General features: G+C 40.5%; 1 protein-coding gene across 1 annotated transcript in view; it reads right to left on the reverse strand.

Annotated features, from left to right (window-relative positions):
- Positions 1 to 5,695, reverse strand: part of kcnh3 (potassium voltage-gated channel, subfamily H (eag-related), member 3) — a 612,109-nt gene extending 606,414 nt beyond the window's left edge. Inside the window, exon 1 of the mRNA XM_073046888.1 lies at positions 5,350 to 5,695. The gene's annotated coding sequence lies outside the window, so the exon portion shown is untranslated. The remainder of the gene's footprint in view (positions 1 to 5,349) is intronic.
- Positions 5,696 to 24,759: the final 19,064 nt, after the last annotated feature.

Here is a 24,759-nt window from a genome sequence, read left to right on the forward strand (position 1 = left end):
AGTCACCCTGCATCCTCTTAGCATCCTCCTCACATCTGACACCGCCCCCCCAGCTTCGTGTCATCCGCAAACTTGGAGATGCTGCATTTAATTCCCTCGTCTAAATCATTAATATATATTGTAAACAACTGGGGTCCCAGCACTGAGCCTTGCGGTACCCCACTAGTCATCTTATACCATTGGGTCTCCTGCATCAACACGAGGGAGCAGAGGAATTTTGATTAAGTATCTCATTTGTGAAATGACACCTGAAACTGAGTTGAAGTATTGGTTTTGGGGATTATCAAAACTCTAGATTTGGAACTTGATGGTTTTAATCAGAGTTGAAGGAGTCACTTTTTGGAATGTAAGTCTGGGGCTTTTTATTTTGCAAAATAAAGAAGGCAAGATGCAGACTACGATAAAAATGGATTCATTTTCTTCAATGTTTAAGTGCACCTGATGTTGCTATCCACAGTTTAATGTGTTTCCTGCTTTTATTCGGTATGAATTTGTAGATTTCTTCATTAATTTTGAGATAGTGTTGCACACCTCTATGACAGGTTAGATAAAATCATTATGGATGACAGTTCTGACTGCCCAGCCAGCAAGTGTGCATCTGAGAAAGCCAAATTAATTAAATCAGCAGCTAATCCTAACAGACCATTCCTACGAATTAATATTCCATGAGTTGCCGGATCATCACTTCCCTCATCTGCAACATCTTGTACAATATAAAGTGGTGGCACAAGATTCAGTAAGTACACATATCAGCCATACAAATGGCTACATCAGTACTAAGACCTTCACTGAGAAAGGGCTGAAACAATATACGTGAAACTCTATCATTACATCAAAGTTTTCTGAAAAAATGGTACTTGCAAACATGCTGGTTACCACTCTGAATGCAAAGAGCCTTAACAGAGATCTTTAGTCACAGGCAAGTTCCCAGAAAAGTGGAGAACAGCCAAAAGAGGGAAGTATACATACATTAAATGGCAATTCTCCGAGACGTACTGATTTTGGGGATCTTGAGTTCAAGACCTGAAAGCAGCAATGCAAAATAGACAGGATTCTAAAGGTGTATGGAATACTTGCCTTCATCAGTCAAGATGTTGAGTATAAAAGTTGCAGTGGTATAAAGCTATTCTGGTCACTGCATTTGAGAAAAGACATGGAGGCTTTGGAGAGAATGCAGAAGATGTTCACCAGGATGGTACCTAGATTAGAACAGTACAGCTGTCTTTGAAAAGCTCCAACACTGCCTCGTTCTTAACCTTGATATGTTCAAGCACATTAACTTGTTGCTGATAGAGAGCATTACTATAAGGAGAGGTTGGACAGTCTTGTATTGTTTTCTCTAGAGATTTAAAGGCTGAGTGGCAACCAACAGATTATAAAACTATGACAGATGTGGATATAATATATATTAAGAATCTTCTAACTAATGTTTGATTTATGACTTTCTAGAGAACATTATGTATTTGATGCTATATGCCTCTGATGTTGCTGCAAGTAACATTTTCATTGTATTGGTGCATTGATGTACTTGTGCATGTGACAATAAGCTCGACAATGCCCGGAGTGCAAATACCGAGTATTAAAGGGCATTGACTTAAGCTGATATGGAGAAAGTTTAAGAGATGCACAAGATGAGTTAATTTTTTGAAGCACAGAGGGTGACAAATGCCTGGAATACACTGTCAAGGAACATGGTGAAAATAGATACAATAGTAACATTTGAGAGACATTTAGAGGATCAGATGAAGAGTCAGGAAATGAGGGGATATGGACCATCTGCACATGGGGTTAGTTTCGATTGGCATCATGGCCTCCATGGACATCATAGGCTGAAAGATCTGTTCCCATGCTCTACTACTCAATCTATGAACATTCATATTCTTCATCAAACTAGCATGGAGTTTGTGCACAAAGTTATTTCCGATCCAGTAACTGTTTTGTCAGTATGAAATGCTCATGTGTTATTCTGCCCTCATTCCTTCACCGAGTACAACATCATTTCAGTTTAATGTATACATAATTGGGATTTTATAATATGCAGTGAAAACTACATTCTAATATTCACACAGTTCATTTTGATGTTATGCATGTTTATTTACTCAGTAATTCAACCCTAAAGTCAGTTTCTTATTTTACCATTGGCACAGGTTACTTAATGGAATATGAATATTTCCTATTATTCTGAAGAAGCCTATGTAGTACTATTGTTGCAAAATATATTCTGACAAGCAAACATTCCATCCTTCATGTTATAATAACAGATCCGCATCATTATTGGACAATATGTCAATGTTCAATTATATTTGGACTGCAGTGCGAGAGCAGAACAATTAGTTTGGCTCACAGTGACATGCTTACATCTAAAAAGTTGCATCTAGTGGCAATTTCTAGAGACCGTAGGGGGTGATTGTACTGCTGGAAGTAACTTGGCTTCAATGTAACTATTCGCCACTCACTGCAGTTTTATAAAGGAATTATTTTGCTTTTACTGTTGTAAATTCTGATTTCTTTGTTTTTTTTTTAAATTAAAAACTCTTGGCATGTGTTCCAGTGAAATAGACTGCTGTGAACCCACTCATATAAAGACTAGATTAGCTTTGTTTGTCACATGTACATTGAAACATACAGTGAAATGTGTTGTTTGCATCAACGAGCAACACAGTCCAAATAAGTGCCGAGAGCAGCCCACAAGTGCCGCATGCTTCCGTGCCAACTTAGAATGCCCACAACTTACTAAGCCTAACCCATGTGGGGGGGGGGGGGGGGGGGAAGGGACTGGAACATCTGAAGGAAACCCATCTGGTCATGGGGAAAAGACTCTTTACAGACAGTCGCCGGAATTGAACCCCAATCACTGTTTGCTCTCACTGGAGCTGTAAAGCTTTACGCTACAATGTTGCCCTCCACTCCACTCCCCCAGTTTCAATTGATTGATTGGAAGAGTGTTGCATAAATATGCGCTGTGAAAGAAAAAGTAAATACTAAATTTCCAGGAGTGAAAACTGTTCATGTAACGAGAACATCTGGGGTCACAGTAATGAAAAGAGCAAACTTCTTAACCAATGATACTAATTGAGCCTGAAACAATGAGGTACAAAAAATATTGACTGGTTGTGATTAACTATTATTTCATTGAAAGAGTACTTATGCTGCTAATTATCTGATGGTTTTCTTATCATGTTTAGTGGGCAACAAAAGAGAAAATGCAGCAACTTTATAAAAATCACAGGAAATTTAAACATGAAGCTTTTGTAAAAGGGAAATTGCACATTAGCCAGCAGTTGGGCATCACTTCCTTACCAAAAATTACTAACCAATTTTCACATCAGAAACTGTGTTCACATTTCAGAGTCTTTCATCTTCATCAAAATCTGGTGAGAAGCCAACTGGCCATTTATAATTTGACATGTGGCACTTATGCCACTCCTAGGTGAGATGAGAGATCTGCAGCAAAAAAAATGATCCAGTCGCATCAATACTAATATTTATCTGACTGTGAATGATAAGGTTTATTTTTATGACAACAACTTTTGCACTCATCTTCATAATCAAGGGAAGAGAGTGTTCTATTTAATTTTAAGAATCTCTGTGTCCCTAATCCCAAGACGTTATGGAGTTCACCAAAGATATTTTGATTTTCACATCCAGCCTAATAATCTCCTATTCATCCCAATTATTCACATGAACAACTTACATTCCTTGCTGCTACACAATATATTCCTGTGAATTGTTTACTTAATGCACCTGTAACTTAAATCAGCTAGTTTATTCCAAGTGTACACTAACTGTATTCATACCAGTACTTGACAGATCAATACAAAGAAGCCTATTGCTATTCAGATCATATTTTAGATTGACGTGATCAATGAAAGACCCAAAACATTTCAGACAACAATGCTGGATTTTAAAGTTGAATTTTAATTGGAGACATTTCCAAATGAAATTACTCATAATCAAGGCTAAACATACTTAATTCTTTTCATCTTTCATATTTATGGGATTTTTACTGACTTCATTGCGTTCATCAAAAGAGCAAGAAACTAACCAAATTGCTGATCATCGGTGATATAAGATAAACTGAAAAGTCAAACGTCCATTAAAAGTTCTTGAACATCTTTGTCACCTTGCTCAATGAAAACGATAGTCTACTGGCTGTAACATGTGTTAATTTATACCATTAATGCCCCTGTTTGCTGGTGGTAATATCTAGTTTGTCCATACCAAACATACATCATTCAGGCCGCAGCAGACTGGATAGAACAATCTTCCTTATATTTTGATTCATTTGGCCAAGTATTGGATATCTCCCCAAGAAGGGACTGCATAGGGCTTTTCTATACTTTTATGTTGTATCAGAAGTGCCATGATTCAATGACTATTTAAAAGAAATCTGAAATATCCAGTAACTTATATAATGGAGTGGAATAGAACACTCTTAAACTTTATACTGGAGTTACTGTTTTAAAAATTTCTGAAATTATTTGTTTGCATTATTCATAGGAATTGAAATGGATGAAAGGACTAGCGATGGTCGGGAATATTGTCTCCCCTTTGTTTTATCTTGGTCCTCGTGTTGAGGCTGTAGGAAATACATCACTGACATTTGCACTTGCTGTTTGTTTCAGAAACCCCCCGATTGGCTCTGGCCGTGGTGCTGAAAGTGGAACGCCAGAAACAGCGGTCCCTAGGGACAAAAATATTTGACATCGGGGCTTGTAAATTGCAGTTCCATTATTTATGAAGACTAAAAGGGGGAAATGAGCCGAGGTAATTGCCAATCATCACTACCTCTACATCAAGTAGTTCTACTGCTGGTTGATGTTTAAAATCGAGCTCAGTGCTTCCAGATAATGCAGCGGTTCTGAGAACTCCACTGTGCAAGTACTGTACTGTCTTCCAGTAACGGGTCGTATTACAGCGTACCCTGTCAGTATCACAGTTGCTTAATAATCACAAAACAAAAAAGCCGTAACCAGCGTATTGTCTTTTGCGATAGCGGCGTACAGTCTGCTGAGCATTACAATTACAATACAAAACCACCTTCGAGTAAGGGAAGCTCTATGTTTAGCCGACAATTTTACGAAATATGAGTGAAAGGTGTGCTTTTACAACAAGACACTGCTTGTGATTTCTATTCTGCTCCATCTATCCGTAGCAATCCTCCAGTGCTTAGAGATAAAGTTTTTCCACTTTACGTTAAAATGTCACTTTTGAGCTATCTCTGATTATACTCCCATTTTCTAAAACTGCAGTCATCCGTTTATCGCATCCACAACTCTCCTCCCCCACCTCATCGCCAACCCCCATCGCCAATTTACAGACAAAAACTCTGCAGTTCAAAGCACTTACGAGTTCCGTCGAATCGTGTAGCAATTGTATCCAAAAAAGGTGTTCTGAGGCGCAAGCAATCCTTTCATGACAGGCATTTTGTGCTGGCAATAACAGCCGTAGCCATTAAAAACGTTTAAACCGTAGGAAAAGATAATATGTGTAAGTATATGTACATATACAGGAACAAGGAGTCAGCCCACGCATCCGAGCGCTTGTGTTGTCCTGAACACTTCGGCCACGAAGAAGTAATCATCCCTTCTTCAGTCGAAAAGTTGATCACAAGTTAAACGGCTCTGTACAGCTGCTTGAGCTCAGGACTCGAGCTGTGTGTGTATGTGTGTGTGTGTGTTTGTATATGTGAGTGAGGAGAGTGAGTGAGAGAGAGAGAGAGAGAGGAGGAGAGAGAAGGAGAGAGAGAGAGAGAGAGAGAGAGAGAGAGAGAGAGAGAGAGAGAGAGAGAAGAGAAAGAGAGAGGGGGAGGGAGGAGAGAGAGAAGAGAGGGGAGGAGGGAGAGAGAGGAAAGAGAGAATCGGAGGGAGAGAGAGAGAGAGAGAGAGAGAGTGAGAGGAGAAGAGAGAGAGAGAGAGAGAGAGAGAGAGAGAGGAGAGAGGAGAGAGAGAGAGAGAGAAAAGAGAGAGGGGAGGGAGGGAGGGAGAGAGAAAGAGAGAATCGGGTGGTGAGAGAGAGAGAGAGAGAGGAGAGAGAGAGAGATGCTGAAATCTGGGGAGGGCTTTTTTCTTCTGGTAGCCCGAAAGTGCTTCCAATGCGCCTGCTTTGTCCAAGCAGATGCCTGGTCACATGAGTACAGGGGGCTCAGGATGATGGGGTGGATCCTCGGGACAGCCGCCGTTCTCAGGTAACATCAATACACGTGGACAGTCACCCTCGCAAACGCGCCCAAAGCTGCATAACTACCTGATCCCAAGGGCTACCAGCGCCAGATGTCATTATAAGATTCTGTGATAATCATTTTACAATATTTGCCGTTATGCTTCCTTGCCTTGTGTGTACGTAAGTGATCTCTTTTTTTAGTCGGATAAATATTTATAAACCGACATTGCGTTAGGATTGGCTGGATATTTTGACAATGGAATTAAATGAAATATCATACTCCGGAGCACCTTCGCATCGGAGAGTTAGTTGGACCTGAATTACGTGCTGATCAATTGCATCTCCAGCTACACTTTACTTTGAATTACTCAGTTTTCACAATATGAGCAGTTCTAACACGGATTTGCTAATAAATAGGGCGGGGATTTGAGATAATTGGTAAAAAACAGCATCGCTTGAAGAGAAAAAGGAAGCACGATCCCAATTTGTCTTAAATACCCATTTTCCATTTTCAATATCCATTGGCTATATGCAGTGTCAATCATCAGTTAGGAATGTTGACTATGTTGATTCGGATCCATTTCCAAATAATCATCTACCTAAATGGTGAAATATATTTTTTAACTTAAGGTCGCTGAAGTCAAATATTTCAATCATCAAAAGTATGATTTTAATGGGGGGGTGGGTTCCTTAGCGACCTTGCTTAAACCAAGTATGCCATTTGCTGACAGAAACGTGAAATAAAAAAGAAACAAAGTCACTAAAATCACTAACATGATATTAATTTCCGACTAGGTGGACAACTAAAATGCACATCCTATTACATTATGAATAGGTTCAGTAATTTTCCGGCTATCTACAGCCAATGATATTGGTGATTGTATCATAGCAAAGCTAGTTGGGCACTGTTTTAAAGTTTCCTTAATTACGTTCCTTTTTAAAAAATATGGTTTCACTCTTAATCATTGCTTTAATGGGCACTACTAACTTTAAGATGTAGTCCAAATCATGCTGCATCTGTATCCTTAGTAAATATGCATCTTCATGTGTCAACCTATTAATGGCATCCTATGTCCTCCTCAACATCTCCTTTTTAGAGGGAATGGGTATCCCTCTTCGTCATGGAGTCTATTCCCTGTTTCCTACTGACTGTCCTCTCATCCCTCCCAATGTTACCGTGTAGCGGGGGGAGGTGCCTCATCTGTCTTTTCACCATGGTAGGTTTGCACTGTGAGCTGTGAGCATTTTCTGACTGGATTCGCCTTGAAGAGTTTAATTAGTCAGAAGCAGATCATTAAAGAGCAAAACATCTGCAACGTAGGATAAACAGCTCAGTGGGAAAAACAGAAGCAGCCCCATTTGTAGTGGAGAAAGAGCTGGTTAATTTCACCTTAAATCCACCAACAAAAGACAACTCTTCTTACAGCAGAGTGCAACTTTTCGTGTTAGTAAATGAAGGTTCTGAGCAAAGCAATTGGTTTTCTCAAAGGGCTCTAGTGAACTGTTCACCATGCCTTGTGAGAAATTGTAACCCTTCGGTGTTTTAAGATGTTATGTACGGAGATCGGAACAAAGGGTAGATTGAATTCAACTGTAACTGCTCCTTGACAATAGGGGATTAATTGTCATGTAAGTGACCATCATCCGAAATTTGAAATGGGCTATTTCCACCTCGATTAATAAAAAAAGAACTTGGACTAGGCTTTCAGTAGAAATATTGTTTGGGAGTTCTTAGTGTAACCAATTGGTTGTGACACTTACCTATCAAACAACATTAATTGCATCTCTTAATTGAATGGGATGTTGAGAGAGAGCTTCAGACCATACTATCTTAAATAGAGAAACTTTCCTTTATAATTTATAATGACTCTTGCTCGTTAGCTATAAATTCCATTTAAAAAAGTGGCATAAATCAATCACACTCTCTTGGAATTTGCATTCTTAACTTTTATAGGAGAAAAGTCCTTCTCTTTACCAATTAAGCTATGCATGAAATTTGCATGTCTCCTTCATTCCAAAGTCCGGACGTCAGGTGACTCTGTGCCGTTTGTGACAGTATCAATGATTTGGCTGATGAAATTGATGGCTTTGTGGCCAAGTTTGCGGACGATACGATGATAGGTGGAGCGACGGGTAGTGCTGGGGAAGCAGAGAGGCTACAGAAGGACTTAGGCAGATTAGGAAAATGGGCAAAGAAGTGGCAGATGGAATACCATGTCGAGAAGTGTATGGTCATGCACTTTGGTAGGAAAAATAAAAACCTAGACTTATTTCTAAATGGCGAGTAAATTCAAAAATCTGAGGTACAAAGAGACTTGGCAGTCTTCATGCAGGAATCATTAAAGGTTAATTTGCATGTTGACTCGGTGGTGAGGAAGACAAATGAGAAGTTAGCATTCATTTCGAGGGGGCTAGAATATAAAAGCAAGGATGTAATGTTGAGGCTTTAGAAGGTACTGGTGAGGCTTCACTTGGATAATTGTGAGCACTTTTGGGCTCCTTATCTAAGAAAGGATGTGCTGACATTGGAAGGGTTTCAAAAAGAGATTACGTGTTTGAAAGGCTTAGTATATGATAAACATTTGATGGCTCTGGGCTGGTACTCACTGGTAATCTGAAGAATGGGGTGGGGGTCTCATTAATAGCTACCGAATGTTGAAAGGCCTTGGTAAAGTGGATGAAGGGCGAATTTGTCCTATGGTGGGGGAGTCTAAGACCAGTGTACACAGCCTCAGAATAGAGGGACGTCCATTTAGAACGGAGATAAGGTGAAGTTTCTTTAGCTAGAGAGTGACGAATCTCTGGAGTTCATTGCCACAGGCGACCATGGAGGCCAAATCATTGGGTATATTTAAGGCAGAGGTTAATAGATTATTGATTAGTCAGGACATGAAGGGATATGGGGAGCTGAGAAGGAAATGGATTGGCCATAATGAAATGGCAGAACAGATTCTATGGGCCAAATGGCCTAATTTGCTCTTATATCTTAAGGTCTTTCGGTCGATGTCACATCGGTGTACTATGAACTAGCATTTTGTATACTTCGGCGTTCACCAGTGATTGCATGCCTTTATGTCATGACGACCAATAGTTTAAGTCTGTCAACTTCTTGAAATCAGCAAAACAGTTTGTTCTGAATCCCTTCACTCATTTTACAGGTCGAATCGCATAGATCATGCGCCCTTCTAAAGTGTTGCCAGATTAAAGACTAAACAAGACAGCTAAAGATTGTCCAGAGGGTTGACACATCATTCTGGCAGATCCTGACTCCGGGCCTAGAAGTCAACGTGTATGAACATTGAAGCCTGACCTACTAACGTCAGACACTAGAACATTCAAAAGCTGCGGATCTGAACACGTCTCGACGTCCACTCTTCATATCGTATCTGCCTATAAATGACATACCAAGTATACCACTAAAGACAACTCTAACAAAGGGTTAAAAGATTCCCCTCTTCAGTTTTTAGGTTGCATCGTCACGCTTTCAGTTTATTAATTTTCGCCAAAGCGCCGTCATTTGTCAAATATTTAATCAGAAAGATAGTTTAGCGTAAAAGTGACTTTCACGGCCTCACATTGCATTAGTGCGTAATGGTCTGATTAAACTTCATGCATGTTTGCTCTTGCGGATCAGACCCCGGAATTTTGGCCTATAACTGTTTGACTTTAAGGTATGAAATTCTACCCCACAAGGAACGGGATGACCAACATAAATGTACTTAGAAAGATATGTAAGCACAGAGGTTGCGTGGAGAGGGCGAGAGGAGAGAAGTGAGAGAGAAGAATGGGAGAGGTTGTGGGACATCGAGATCGGGCTGTAGAGGTCAAAGTCTGTTCTTGTGCCATTAAAAGTCGTGTCATCACGAGTGTCTAATCTTCGTGATATTTGGATGAAGTGTCTTCCTCAAAAAGATTGTGCATGTTATTTTTCGGCGGGGAAGGTTATTTTCATTCAAGACAGGATTCCCTGGCGGCTATTTGTAGCGCTCAGTCGAAGCCATCTGCCTGTTCCCGTATCAAAAAAAATGTAAATAGAGGTGTATGCTCGCGCGCGAATGAGTCCTACTAGTCGCTCAAACTCTGTACTATTCCCCCGTCCGAAATGTGACCTGTTACCCAGTTAACCAATCTTTTGAAGGCAGGACCCGCTTCTGTATTTCAGATCAATTTTATTTCACAGCTACCGTGAGAAACTTTGTGCCCGTTGCTCTAAAAGCTACCTCGAAAATTCTTGCAATGACCTCGTGTACACAAACGCTACCGTGGCTGATTTTCTATTTTGCATTTCACAAATGCCAACATTGAAACCAGAGTGAGAACCATCGCTGACTATTATGTAGCAGTTATCAGGGGAGTAGTCGCGATGTGTTCCGGGACTAGAACAAAGAGAACGAGTACGAGGGAATGCAGGTCAGAATTTGCGCCTTCTGGCAGTTCCACGGGCGCACAGTTGTTTGCAGTTTAATAGTTTAAACCCACCAGACGTGCCCTACTGGCTGTAGCCAAGTGCCGCAAGAGGGTATTTAATGCTCCGAATTCGAAATTAAATGGAGAAATTGCATTTTCTGATTTACAAAAAATTCCCGAGGAACTGGAGAACAGCGCGCGGGGAGAAGCAGGTTACAGTAACAAAAAGCAGCAGCGCCCTCTCAGAAACATCGCAGTACAACACCAGCACGGAGCAGACAAAGCCTTCACACAGCCCATTCGACAAGAAACACAGCTTTACGCTGAAATATCCGTTAATACTTTTGGGGGCGAATGCTCACAAGAGTTAGGAAGTGGCCCAGGGCCGGTGGTCAGTAACCTCTGTTACGCTAAATCGACGTTCAGTTGGGGAGCATCGGCAACAGTGGTTTCCTCTTTGTTGATGCCGCACAAAACAAAGCCAGGCGGGAATCGGCTCAGTGACAATTGCATGAGTCCACGTGGCACGAATAACTGTAAATCACATCATTCATTGTTGGAAAGAGAAGTAATCATTGCATTTCCCGAAAGCTACGATTAAAGACTGCACAACACACAGCCACACTGAGTACCCAGTGCAGATTGCAAAATCATTTGGGGGACATAGATTGCTACATGAAGTACACAGCGGGAGTTCCCTGATACGTTTTGAATACAAAGACTTTCTCCATTTTGGACTGGGGTTGTTACCTGGTTGAGCGAGAGTTAATCGTAATGGGACATTTAGGAAATAGTGACCATTATTACGATAGAAATTTACATTAAGTTTTCAAGTGATGTAGTCGATCTGAAAGTAGGGCTTTAAATCCAAGAAAACGCAACATGGAAGCGATGAGGGGCAAAGTGGGTGTAGGTGATCGGGAAACGACATTAAAAGTCAGAGAGAATTGTCTGCGCATAGTAAAAAGAGAAAATAAAAGACAATATTAACTCCAAGTACCAGGCTTATAATGTTAGAAATGCCAGGAAGCCAGATGACTGGGAATAGTTTGGAAGTTAGCAAAGGAAGTTCAAAAACTTGGTAAAAGGAAAATAAAATATGAGAAGCCACACAAAACACATCTCATCTAAATGTGCAAATCGTAAAAAGCTAGCGAGAGCAAATGTGGGTGCTTTATAGACAAACACTGGAGAACTTATAATGGGGAACAAGGAAGTGGCAAATGAAATGAAACAAATAATGTTTGTGCCTTCACAGAAAATGACTAAAAATAGAAAGAAACACTAGAGAACAAAGGGTCCAGTGAGAATAAGAATCTGAAGAAACAGATATGAGGGGTAAAAAGTACCAGAGAAGCGTCTGGGTCTGAATGCTGACAAATCCCAAGGATCCGATAATCTACACTGAAGATTTTTGAAAAAGAATGTAGACACTGGTAATAATTTTCAAAATTCTACAGATTCTGGAATCGTTCCAAGCTAATGTGATGACAGCCAACATAAAAGACAAGGAGAAGGCATATAACAGAGCAAAAATTAGTGGGAAGTTAGAGGATTGGGAAGCTTTTAAAAACCAACAGAGGGCAACTAAAAAGTCATTAAGAAGGTAAAGATGGAATATGAAGTGACTGAAGAGACTGTGGAGGCATTAATAATGATCTTTCAAGAATCTCTACAGTCTGGAATGGTTCCGGAAGACTGGAAAATTGCAATGTCTGTCCATTCTCAAGAAGGGAGGGAGGCAGAATAAAGGAAACTATAGGCCAGTTAGTCTGACCTCAGTGGTTGGGAAGATGTTGGTGTTGATTATTAAGGATGAGGTCTCAGGGTACTTGGAGGTATATGATAAAATAGGCCATAGTCAGCATGGTTTCCTCAAGGAAAAATCTTCTCTGAGAAATCTGTTGGAATTCTTTGAAGAAATAGCAAGCAGGATAGACAAAGGAGAATCAGTTGATGGTGTGTCCTTGGATTTTCAGGAGGCCTTTGACAAGGTGCCAACATGAGGCTGCTGAACAAGCCATGAGCCATAATATTACTGGAAAGATTCTGGAATGGATAAAGCTGTTGCTGATTGGCAAGGGGAAAGATTGGGAATAAAGGGAACCTTTTCTGGATGGCTGCCTGCCGGTGACTGGTAGTGTTCCACAGTGGTCTGTGTTGGGACCGATTTTACGCTACATGTCAATGATTATGATGATAGAATTGATGGCTTTGTTGCACATTCTGTAGACGGTATGAGAAAGGTGGAGGGGCAGGTAGTTTTGAGGAAGTAGAAAGGCTACAGAAGGGCATAGGCAAATTAGGAGAATGGGCAAAGAAATGGGAGATGGACTACATTGTCAAAAAGTATATAGTCATGTCCTTTGGTAGAAGAAATGAAAGCATTGACTATTTTCTAAATGAGGGAGAAACACAAAAATAAAATCTGAGGTGCAAAGGGACTTGTACAGGATTCCCTAAATGTTAATTTGCAGATTGAGTCTGTGGTGAGAAAGGCAAATACAATATTAGCATTCATTTCAAGAGGACTAGAATATAAAAGCAAGGATGTAATGTTGAGACTTTAGAAAGCACTGGTGAGACCTCACTAGGAGTATTGTGAGCAGTTTTGAGCACTTTATTCTAGAAAGGATGTGCTGAAACTGGAGAGGGTTCAAAGGAGGTTCATGAAAATGACTCCAGAATCAAATGCCTTGTGATATGAAGAGTGAATGTTGGCTCTGGGCTGGTATTCACTGGAATTCAGAAGAATGAGGGGTGACCTCATTGAAACCTATCGAATGGTGAAAGGCCTTGATGGAGTGGATATGGAGAGGATGTTTGCTGTGGTGAGAAAATCTAAGACCAGCGGACATAGCCTCAGAATAGAGGGGCAATCTTTTAGAACAGAGATGAGGAGGAATTTCTTTAGCCAGAGAGTGGTAAATCTGTGGAATTCTTTGCCACAGACAGCTGTGGGGGCCAAGTCTTTATGTATATTTGGATGGCATCCATTAGTCTCATGCGACCATGGATCAGTGCGTGGAAAGTCTTCTCCAGGGCTCAGGCCTGGGCAAGGTTGTATGGAAGACCGGCTGTTGCCCGTGCAGCAAGTCTCCCCTCTCCACGCCACCGATGTTGTCCAAGGGAAGAGCAAGGGTGGATACAGCTTGGCACCAGTGACGTTGCAGGAGTTGCCAGAGTGAGGTTGAAGGCAACGTCGGACTGCCTTAGAGACTCCAGCTCCGGATTTGTCCTCAGGGTTTACTCCCGAAGCCTTGCCCATGAGTGGGTATGGCCACAAGGCAGCAGAGGTTTGAAATCAGAGTTTTCCTTCTCTTAGGTGGACTGCCTACCCAGGCTGACGAGCTCCATTTACCTGAAGCACTGGTTTTAAGGTGCCAGGACCTGCCTTCGCCCCTTCTCCTGTCAGTAGAAACTGTTCCGCCAGGCTTAGAGGCTAAGCCACATAAGAAGGCCAGGAGTTGGACTTGGTTGCCAGAGGCTATTTGAGATGCATACCATGAGGAGCACTCCTCGGCTTGACAACCTTGGAACCTATGTGTTTTTAAGGCACAGGTTAATAGTTTCTTGACTGGTCAGGGCATGAAAGGATATGGAGAGAAGGCAAGAGATTGGGGATGAGAGGAAAATTGGATCAGCCATGATGAAATAGCAGATCAGATTCAATGGGATAAATGGCCTAATTCTACTCCTATATTTTATGGTCTTATGAAAACTGTAAAGTCTGACTACTGAACTGCTAACAAAAAATGTTGAAGCCTGTAAGGTGTAATGACAGAACACGTAGAAAATAAGAAGACAGAGCATATCAGCATGGATTTATAAAAGGAATGTCCTGAATGATCTGTTGGAAATCTGAGGATGTAATTGGGAGAATATGTGGATGGGGAAGGGTGTATTTAGAGTTTCAGAAGAGTTTTGGTAAGATCCCACACAGGAAATTGGGCAACAAGTTGAAGCAAGTGGAATTAGGGATAATATATTGAGAAAGGTTAACAGACAGAGGGGAGAGTGGGATTAAACAGGTTTATTCCAGCTGCCACACTCTGATGATTGGCATTCCATGCCAATCAGTTCTGGGCATAGCTATTCACAATCTATAGCAATGATTTGACTGAGGGTACTAAATTAAGCAGAATTACAAGTATGAACAACAAATTAAACTGGCTCATGAGGCCATGGATAAGGGGTAATTGAACATGAGGAAACAGTGGATGGAATAAAATGTGGGAAAATGTGGGGTCATCCACATAACAGAAAAGCAGAGTCATCTTTTAACATGATGATAGATTGACAAGCATTGATGGAGATGGGTGCTTTTGTACACAAACCACTGAAAGCCAACATGCTGATCAAGAAATCAAATGTCTAAGTTGACTTGACTTGCTCTTATTCTCAAGTGTCTAGAAGGATGAGTATGATCTCATTGAAAGTTACAAGAATTTTTACAGGATTTGACATGGTGGATATTTCTTGTGGGTGAAGAGTCTAGAGCTAGGAGTCAGATTAAACCATTTAAAATGGAGATGAGGCGATATTCCTTCACTTGGAGGGTGGTGAACCTTTGGAATTCTCAATCCAGTGGGTTGTAGGAGCAGAGTGAGAGTTCATTCAAAACAGTTGGATAAACTTCTGGATAGTAATGGAATCAAGGGATTGGGTGATAGTCTAAGGAAATAGAACGGAGTTAGAAGATTAGCCATATTCTTAATGAACAGCAGAGCTGGGTGAAAGGACCAAATGACCTACTCATGCACTCCTCCTCATGTTTTGTGTTTCTGTTATTGAGGAAGTAGTGAAGATGCTGCCAATGTTGAACTAATATTGTCCTTCCAGCAGGTACAGCGGACTGGACCTTTGTTCCAGGATTTAGAACTAGCATCAATGAAGAAATTCAAATATATTTTCAAGCTGAAGTGGTGTTCCACTGGGAGTAACATAAAGGAGCTGGTGCTCTCATGCACTTAATGCCCTTACTCTTGTTTGGAGAAAGTATGGGTTTGAAAAATGCTGTAAGAGTTGCCTAGGTGAATAACTGCAATGCAGTTTTTAAATTACATAAATTACATGGGTGGTGGAGAGAATGAGTTTAGGGTGGCGAATGGGGTGCCAGTCAGGTGCAATGCTTTGTCTTGGTAGAAGGTTGTTGGAATTATGCTCCCACAAGTAGAGAATATTTCCTCATGCTCTTTGCCCATACAATGAAGATGGTGTGAAGTGCTTGGTTTTTCAGGAGATGAGACACTCACCAATGGATATCCAGCTCATGATCTTCTTGTGCAACCATATTTATGTGGCTGGTCCAGCTAAGTTTCTGGTTAATGAAGATGCTCAGGGTAAGTATGGCAATGGCAATGTCACTGAATGTGGTTAGAGTTTCACCTCTTGAATATCATTATTAGTATGCAAATATTATTTTCCACTTATCAGTCTATGTTTTAGTGCTATCTGGACTACACATGCAGTCGAGACGTCTCATTTGCTTTGAGAGTTGTGAATGTAATTGAACATTATGTAACATCAGTAAAAATCCCACTTCGGGCATCTGGGAAGTCATTTATGAAGCATATGAAGGCAGCTGGTCCCAGAACACTGGTCTGGAGAGCTCCTACAGAGATTTTCTGGGGGATGGTATGATTGTTCTCCAACAACTACAACCATCCTCCGTCCTTTGTATATTTCCAACCAGTGAAGTACTCACTCCTTGATCCCAGTTGATTTCAGATTTACTAGGATTCTCCAGTTCAACGTTGCGTTGATGTCAAGGGCAGTCACTCTCACCTCAGAATTCAGCCTCTTGGTTTCCAGTTAGATCCAGGCAGTGATGTATTTTGGATCTGAGTCCCGGCTTGCTTGACTGATGCCCAGTTTGGGTTAGATAATTAGCGAGCAAGTATGGTTTGAGAGCATGACACCTTTTGTCACTTTCATACTTAATAGTTTGATCAGTTTTTTAACAAGATAAAGCTGGGAAATCTTCCATAAAAACACATACTGTAGGTAGATCCCAGTGTTATAACTGTACTGGAAGAGCTTGGCTAGTATTATACTGTATGTTTCACTGGATTGACTTAAAATTGTCCTTCATGATGTTGCAGGTATGATAAATAAGGCAAAATAGGTATTGTTTTGTTAAGCGGAGATCTTGCCTTACAAATATGTTAGAATTCTTCAGCGGTAACAAGCAGGTTAGACAAAGAATAGTCAGTGGATCTTATTTAATTAGACATTCAGAAAACCTTTGATGTGGTGCAGCACATGAGGTTTCTAGGAGCCCATGGCATTAGAGGTAAGGTTCTAGCATGGATAGAAGACTGGCTGACTGGCAAGCGGGGATAACGGGATCATTTTCAGGACTGGTTAAGAATGGCAGATTTGCTCCCTGATTGGAGAATTGGAATCAGAGAACATGATAAAGAGTGTGTGTGTGTGTGTGTGTGAGAGTGTGTGTGTGTGTGTGTGTGTGTGTGTGTGTGTGTGTGTGTGTGTGTGTGTGTGTGTGTGTGTGTGTGTGTGTCTCTCTCTCTCTCTCTCTCTCTGGAGCGGGGAGGGGTGGGGGCAGGAATTGCCCATGTTTTGTGTCAAAGCACTGTGTTAGGACAGATGCTGAACATGAATCCTGATGCAGGGTTGTGACACAAAATGTTGACAATTCTTTTCCTCTCACAGATGCTGTTCAACCTGCTGAGTCCCAACAGCAGATTGTTTGTTGACTTGACAGTGTAAAATACAGTTTTGCTAAGTGTGCAACATTGAGTTGGTACCATGACAACTACTGTATATGCAAATGCAACATCATTTTAACTTCACCCAGATGGACAATTGAAAATGACATGAAGAGATCCCCATGAATGTTATTAAAAAGCGTACAATTGAGTTGATGGCCTACTTCTTCCATCTGATGCCACCGTATCATTTCTGGAGCTCTCTTCTATTTGACTAAATACTTTGCTGTCCAATTTAAAGCTTGTGCTCAGATATTTTTTCTAGAATTGATACACAAGGTTATCATCTTCCTTGGCTGTGAGGATGAAGCGGCTGCACAACAGACGGACAAGGACTAAGGGAAATGAGTTTCTAGCAGGTGATCTTGTCCATTGAGCCTCTTCAGGAGGCATCAACAAGGAGCCTAGGCTTCAGGTGCTTCCACTGCTTTAAAAAAAAAACTGGACTTGAAATCTGCCGACTGCTCTAGCCACAACTTAAAAGTAGGACAAAAAAACACTTTCCTTGCAACTGTCAAGATAACTGACTTTATGCTTGAACTTTCTTCAAGGTTGCTCAAGTGATATGAGCAACCTACAATGCACTGCAGTATGAAAAGTCAGTAATCATCCTGAAATCAAAGGCAAGCTTACAATTCCCACTTACTGGAGATGAGGCATGCATCAGCTTCCAGCAGCGAGTTTTCCCACCACCTCTAAACATCTCCCTGCAAGATGCAGGATCTGTTTCCTTTCCCCCTCCTTCCACCCCTCACCAAGACTTTCAGTGCAGTACCTGAAAGCCTTGATACCCACTATTCAGTCACCACTCCAATATTAGAGCATAACATAGTCTCTGTCATTACTTGCATCACTTAATTCAGGTTTGCGTTACCTTTTAATTATCATTAGCTAGTCACAATAATTGGGATTTCTGCTGCAGTTTACAATCACTGAAAGGCTCTGGTTGGCCTGAATGTATACAGCAATCACATAAGTTGAAAGGCAATTAAAGTTCAAAAGCTCAAAGTACCCTTTATAATCAAAGTATGTAAACTATACACAACCTTGAGATTTGTCTCCTTACAGGCAGCCGCTAAACAAAGAAACCCAATAGAACCCATTTAAACAAGACTGTCAAACACCCAATAAACAGAAAAAAATCAAATCGTGCAAACAATAAAAGTAAGCAAATAACATTCAACACTGAAGTTCATGAAAGTGAGTCCACAGCCACGAAGCCAGTCATCACTGCAGCCGATTCAGTGGCCTGTGAGTCGCAAGCCACAGCTTCAGTTCGGTGCAGAGACGAGTAAACCTCATGGATCACCAGCCTGTCCCTCTCACTGACCACCACGCTCTGACCTTTACAATCTGGCCCATGCTTAAATCAGCCAAACCTCAGGTCGCTCCTCGCTCTTGGACCTGGGCCCTACTGCTTCAATATACGACCGAGGTTTCAGGCCTGGGCCCTGCCGCCTCAACTCTGCCTTGCCTTGGCTCACCTCACCTCATTTCTGCTGCTTCAAGTTGCTTCCAAGTGTACTTCAGCAATGGCCGAACTTGGGCTCAATCCCCGCTCTCGGGGCTGGTCCCAGCCTCCTTGACGTGCCGTGTACACGCCATGTTGTAACAATCCTACACCTTTGAGACTTCAGTGCAAAACCAAACCAGTGCCATATTGTACAGTCAGATCAAGAGCTCAATTCTGAAAGGGAAGTTACAGGCTATGAACTGCAGTGATCATTTCTGAGAAAAGGTGTGATTAATAAAGTAGTTTATAGCTTTGTTTGCTGTCAGTAACTTGTTGCTGAGCTTCACCAGCATCATGTTAAACCAGAAGAAAAAAGACATTTCCATTCCTTTCAGTGTTATTTGGGGAATTATAACATAGAGCAAAAATGCTGAGCAAATAAAGCAAGCTCTGGGAAGCTGATTTCTTAGTAATATTTTGGAACTCTCCCTCCCCCTCCCCCAGCCCCCACCATTTTAAAATATGCTATCTGAAATGCAAATGTGGCAATATTACTAACGCTGCATAAACAACTCCTATTAGTAGTATATGGAATGGGGCTTTAACTCTGAGACTGGGACGCTCATAGAGATCAACCATCAGTGAGAGTCCTTCACTATAGTATGCAACAGCACTACAGTCACAGGGGGAATGCTTACGGTGGAAGGGTCACGACCGCATAATTGACCATATGTGTGAAGGATAAAACAAAGTGCAGTAACCCGCAGAACAATGGAGGAAAAAGGAGAGCTGAAATTCAACAGAAGTTCGCATAAAGCCAAGAGAATAAACAGAAGACATAAATATCCAGTACACAATATATGGTGATACTATGCAATGATCAGTGCTGAAATAGGTGTGAGATCAGGAAGATAGAATATTTGGAAAAATAGGCTAGAAGGACCAATGATATTTTCCTAGCAAGAAAAATCTTTGTTAATACGTGCATTAGCACTTGCATTTGTCTATGTGATTAAAATTTAATGAATTTGGCAATTTCTCTCTCAGAAGTGGATTAGAAAAATAATCAGACACATATTTTGCTACTAGCTCACAAAGGAATTTGAACTGCGCACAAAATGTTGTCACCTTTTACTTCATTGGCATGTTAAGCCGAATTCACAATCGTACACAATCGCATTTCCTTTTCCGGTTTCTAATGCAGACCGTGTTGCCAATGTGCAGTTTATGATGATTTGTCTGCAGATTTTAGAACGGGCTTATTTATACCGTTTTTATTGAAGAAATTATTGATTCACTATGTCAAATTCCAAAGAAACAAGGGGCATGAAGTGCAAAAGAATTGCTAGTTCAATTAAAGTGGAATGCCTTAATGAAACTGTAGAAAATACCGCACTGAGAACTTGTGAGGTCAGGAACGTGCAGCTATGAGAAATATTTATGTACAATACAGCAAACAGTGCATATATATTTGCGATGCAAAAGTTGCTGGGAATTCGTAAGTGGGAAGAAGTGGAGTGATAGAGTGATATTTGGAAACTTGAGTTTTTAAAGTGTCATTTAGCAAGCAAATCACATATGGATGGTGTACAAAAGCTACGGTGAGAAGTTGCTTCATTACCGCTACAGGTCTGTAGGTTTTGTGAGAGTTCAGATGAATGAGAGCAAAAACGATCAAAGAGTGCATAAATGCCAAATGTAGTAGGGAAAATTTACTTAAATATGTTCATTATCTTGTTCAACTTTATGTCTCTTATGTAATTAAGCTATAAAATCTGTGCTGTATGCAATGATTTCCAAATAAAATACCTATTTGGATATTTTGTCAACTGGGTTTGTAATTTTATAAGTTTTGTTTGACCACTTCAAACAAGTTTAATAACATGTGAAAAGATTGATATTATTCCATGTTGTCATACACTATATGAGAAATAAGATTCATTGATGTGTTTTTTTTCTTTTAAGCAATGAACAACAATCTAGACTTGGTAGTTCATTATCCTTAGAATAGCTTCAGGTTTACTTCCACTTGAAAATTCAGTGTGCACGTACTGTTGTCACTGGGCAAAAAATTGCACAGCACAAGATTTTTGTGCACTTTGGTCATTACAAATTAGAGGGAATATTACAGAAAACCAATACTTTCAGGCATCAATCAGTACAAAGTAATTTTATACTTTCACAAGTATGCAAATAACATTAATACAAATCTCAAAGTAGCATTATACCAGATGCAGCAACTTTTAATATGTTTTATTTTCTCACCATTGCCATTGATTTCATTATACTTGTGCAATTCAAAGCCAAGAAAAATCCTTAGATATCCACATAACCCAATCCTAACCTCAACTACATCCAGGATCGGCTTTATTCACTATAAACATTTACATGTATTAGGAATTTGCTGTGGTGTGTTGGCACAACATGTAACAAAAAACAACATTCAACAATTAAAAGAATAAAGAATTACAGTGTGGTGAACTAGATATACCTGTCTGGACTGCTCCTGTGGCTCCTCCCACAGACCCTGTCTGACTGCTCCTGTGGCTCCTCCCACAGACCCCTGCTGACTGCTCCTGTGGCTCCTCCCACAGACCCTGCTGACTGCTCCTGTGGCTCCTCCCACAGACCCCGCTGACTGCTCCTGTGGCTCCTCCCACAGACCCCTGCTGACTGCTCCTGTGGCTCCTCCCACAGACCCCTGCTGACTGCTCCTGTGGCTCCTCCCACAGACCCCTGCTGACTGCTCCTGTGGCTCCTCCCACAGACCCTGCTGACTGCTCCTGTGGCTCCTCCCACAGACCCCGCTGACTGCTCCTGTGGCTCCTCCCACAGACCCCTGTATAAAGGCGACTGTGGCCTGTTGCTCTGCCTCATTCCCCAGGATGTAGTGTTGTTCATTCTTCCAGTCAATAAAAGCCGATACCTCGCTTCCTACGTCTCAGCGAGAGTTATTGATGGTGCATCATACAGTATGTAAAAATAAGGTTAGAGGTTAAAGTATGGGTATGGAATAGAAAATGGATAATGCATACAGTGGGTACCAGCATGGATTTACAATGTAAACGGCATGAAAATTTCATCGTCCGCAGAGCACACTGGTGTAATTCTACAGTTCCATCACAGAGAGCATCCTCACATCAACCATTACTGTCTGGTTTGGTGCAGTATATGAAAACTACAGCAAACTGGCCAGTCAGCAGAGAAGGTTATTAGCTGCAGTCTACAATCACTTGTATGTTTCCAAGACAGATAAGTGGGCAGGAAAATTGGCAGACACCACCCCCACCCTGCAAACTGCCTTTTCCAAAAGCTCCCTTCTGGAAAGCACTATAGTACTGAACAAAAACTTCAACATTTCTTCCCTCCAGGCAGTTAATCTGATTTAGCATTCCAGTTAAACCCCTTCTCCACTCCACAAGAAAGGCAGAGACTAGACATTAAATAATTAATTTGGTCACCTCTTCCAATGCCTTTTTATTAACTTTTCCCAGTAGGTAAAGCAAAATTTTTTTTTTTTTTTTAATCAGCCAGCCAGCCATAGTTCAGGCACAATCTTTAAATTTATAACAACAGCACCGAGTAAATGATTGAGTTTGATTTTTACGTCTGTTAAACTGAAGCAGCCAGAGCTGCCAAAATACGTACAATTAGTTTGAATAACAGAACTGATATGCCAAGAGGTATCCCTAAATTTGATGCAATTACTTGTCTTCAATAACTTAATGCATTTGTGCTATCAATTCATGAATGAGATGGATTGATATATAAACATAATCATATATCACTGATTTTGGAGAACTCAGCTCAATCATTAATAGTTAAACCAAACATAATAGCTGCATTTATTAAACTATTTGTGTAGCATAGTTTGGTGCAAAGGAAGATTAATACATTTTATTTACTATACTTGTCATGAACTCAAGGCTTAGCGATTGCAGGTGTTTCAAGATCAGTGCATAGCTTTGACTGGCCAACACCTGTCATGTTGGACAGACACATTTTGCAAGATACTTTGCTTTGTCTACCAGCAGCAGTGCTTCTTCCTCTTTCAATCCTTACCTTTTTTTTTGTACCCTGGTAAGCTCTTTTGCAAGAGCTATTGCTTCTAAGATAGCAGCTCTATGGTTTCCATTCTTAATGTGTGCAAATGATTACTTCTAAATGACTTCCAACTGAATTTTACAAAAGGAACAAAACTCTCTATTTCAGTTAGTCTATCATAACAACAAAGCAGTGCTACAGGATAGTAATTGGAGGTTGAACTCCAGGAATCTTACAGTGATTATACCATATTCATGTATTACTAAGAAATTACTAATGCATTGTTCTACCTTCTGGAATACTTCCTGGATAAAATTGCTGGAAAATCTTTGAGTATAATGAGCTCTTTTATGCATCTTTTCAGAGAGATAGTGCATTTGGAACAGAATTATGTGTTCAATAATTATATGACTAATATCCATAATTCAGTTTCCATTGCTTGCAGTGTATTATTATCTGCAGGACTTTGCCAGCAGATCCACAGCAAAATGCCAGCCTTTTCTGCATAAATGGCACCAAAGGAAGGCCTTTGCTGACTGTGTAAATGAACACAGAATTTCAGGTCACTCTGAAAGATTCCCAGCAGCATTTTGCCTCCACCACCAGTCTCCTTATAGAGACTTAATGCAGGGCGTTATCTTGTAGGAATTCCCCAAATTGTGAAATCTGCCCACAGCTCGTATGTCACACAATGTGCCAGGCACAACGTGAAAGGGGAAATTACTGTTGCGTGGAAGGAAATATTTCAGATTAAATTTGCAAATTTTCTATATATGTTTTTAACATTTTGAATTATTTTACTTTAAAACAAAGTCATCTGAACAGTCTCTGACTGTTACTCAATATCAGAGACATTCAGAAGAATGATAAAACTTGAGGGCTTGTATAGACTGTGAAGTTAGATAAGCTGTTTTGTCACCCAAAGGTTTTCCCAGTAGTTTTGTGGTTGGGGCTTGTTCTGGCCTATCCTCTTAACACAATTATGCCATGCAAAGCCACACACAGACTTGATGATTGCATCAAAAGGCATTGAAGAGCTATCTCTGGTTAAACACAAGCTACATGCAAGAAAACAAGCTATTTAACTGGGGGATTCTACTCAGCACATTCTGATTAATGCCCTGTAATAGGAGAATTAAATTACTGAGATTCAACTGTCAATCACATTTTCAAATACGTATGTGAGAGAGACTGAATCTTCCTCATTGTGTTAGAAGCCGCATGAGACCAGTACTGATTGTGACTATTGTCTTTGTTCTCACTTGCAATCCAAATGAAATACCAAAAGAAAAATATACATTCCAGAATAACCTATCTCACATCTCTTCAATAGTACAAACAAGAAGATGTCATTTATTTTGAATAGGTATAGCAAGTTACATGTCAGAATAGGACAGAGGAAGTATGTGACTTGCAAAGGTATTACCTGCAAGGTTACTGATCTGACATCTTTCCCCAGAACCCCTTTTGTATGTGCAGTGAAATTTCACTTGCTACAACAGAACACTGTACAAAGAGAAAATAATCAATAACAGACAAACTACTCACTGCATTCCACCATCATCTGTTCAGAACAAATGGCCAATTTTACTTGTTTTCACTTTTGAAATAATAATCCTTGCTGCTTGTAAATAGCATACCTGATATTTCTGAACTTTAAGATTTGCCATGTAAAGGAAATGGGAGCCATTACAAGACAATAGAATTCAATGCTTGGATTTTGGATGCAATGAACAGCATGAAGATTTACCAAAAACTTACCAAGAATTACCAAGAATTTACCGAGAATATTCAGGAGGATTAGAATATAGAAGCAAGGATGTAATGTTAGGGCTTTATAAAGCACTGGTGAGGCCTCACTTGGAGTATTGTGAGCAGTTTGGAGCACCTTATCTTAGAAAGGATGTGCTGAAACTGGAGAGGGTTCAAAGGAGGTTCACGAAAAAGATTCCAGGATTAAAT

This window comes from Hemitrygon akajei, chromosome 5, assembly GCF_048418815.1.
Source record: "Hemitrygon akajei chromosome 5, sHemAka1.3, whole genome shotgun sequence".
NCBI classification, from domain to species: domain Eukaryota; kingdom Metazoa; phylum Chordata; class Chondrichthyes; order Myliobatiformes; family Dasyatidae; genus Hemitrygon; species Hemitrygon akajei.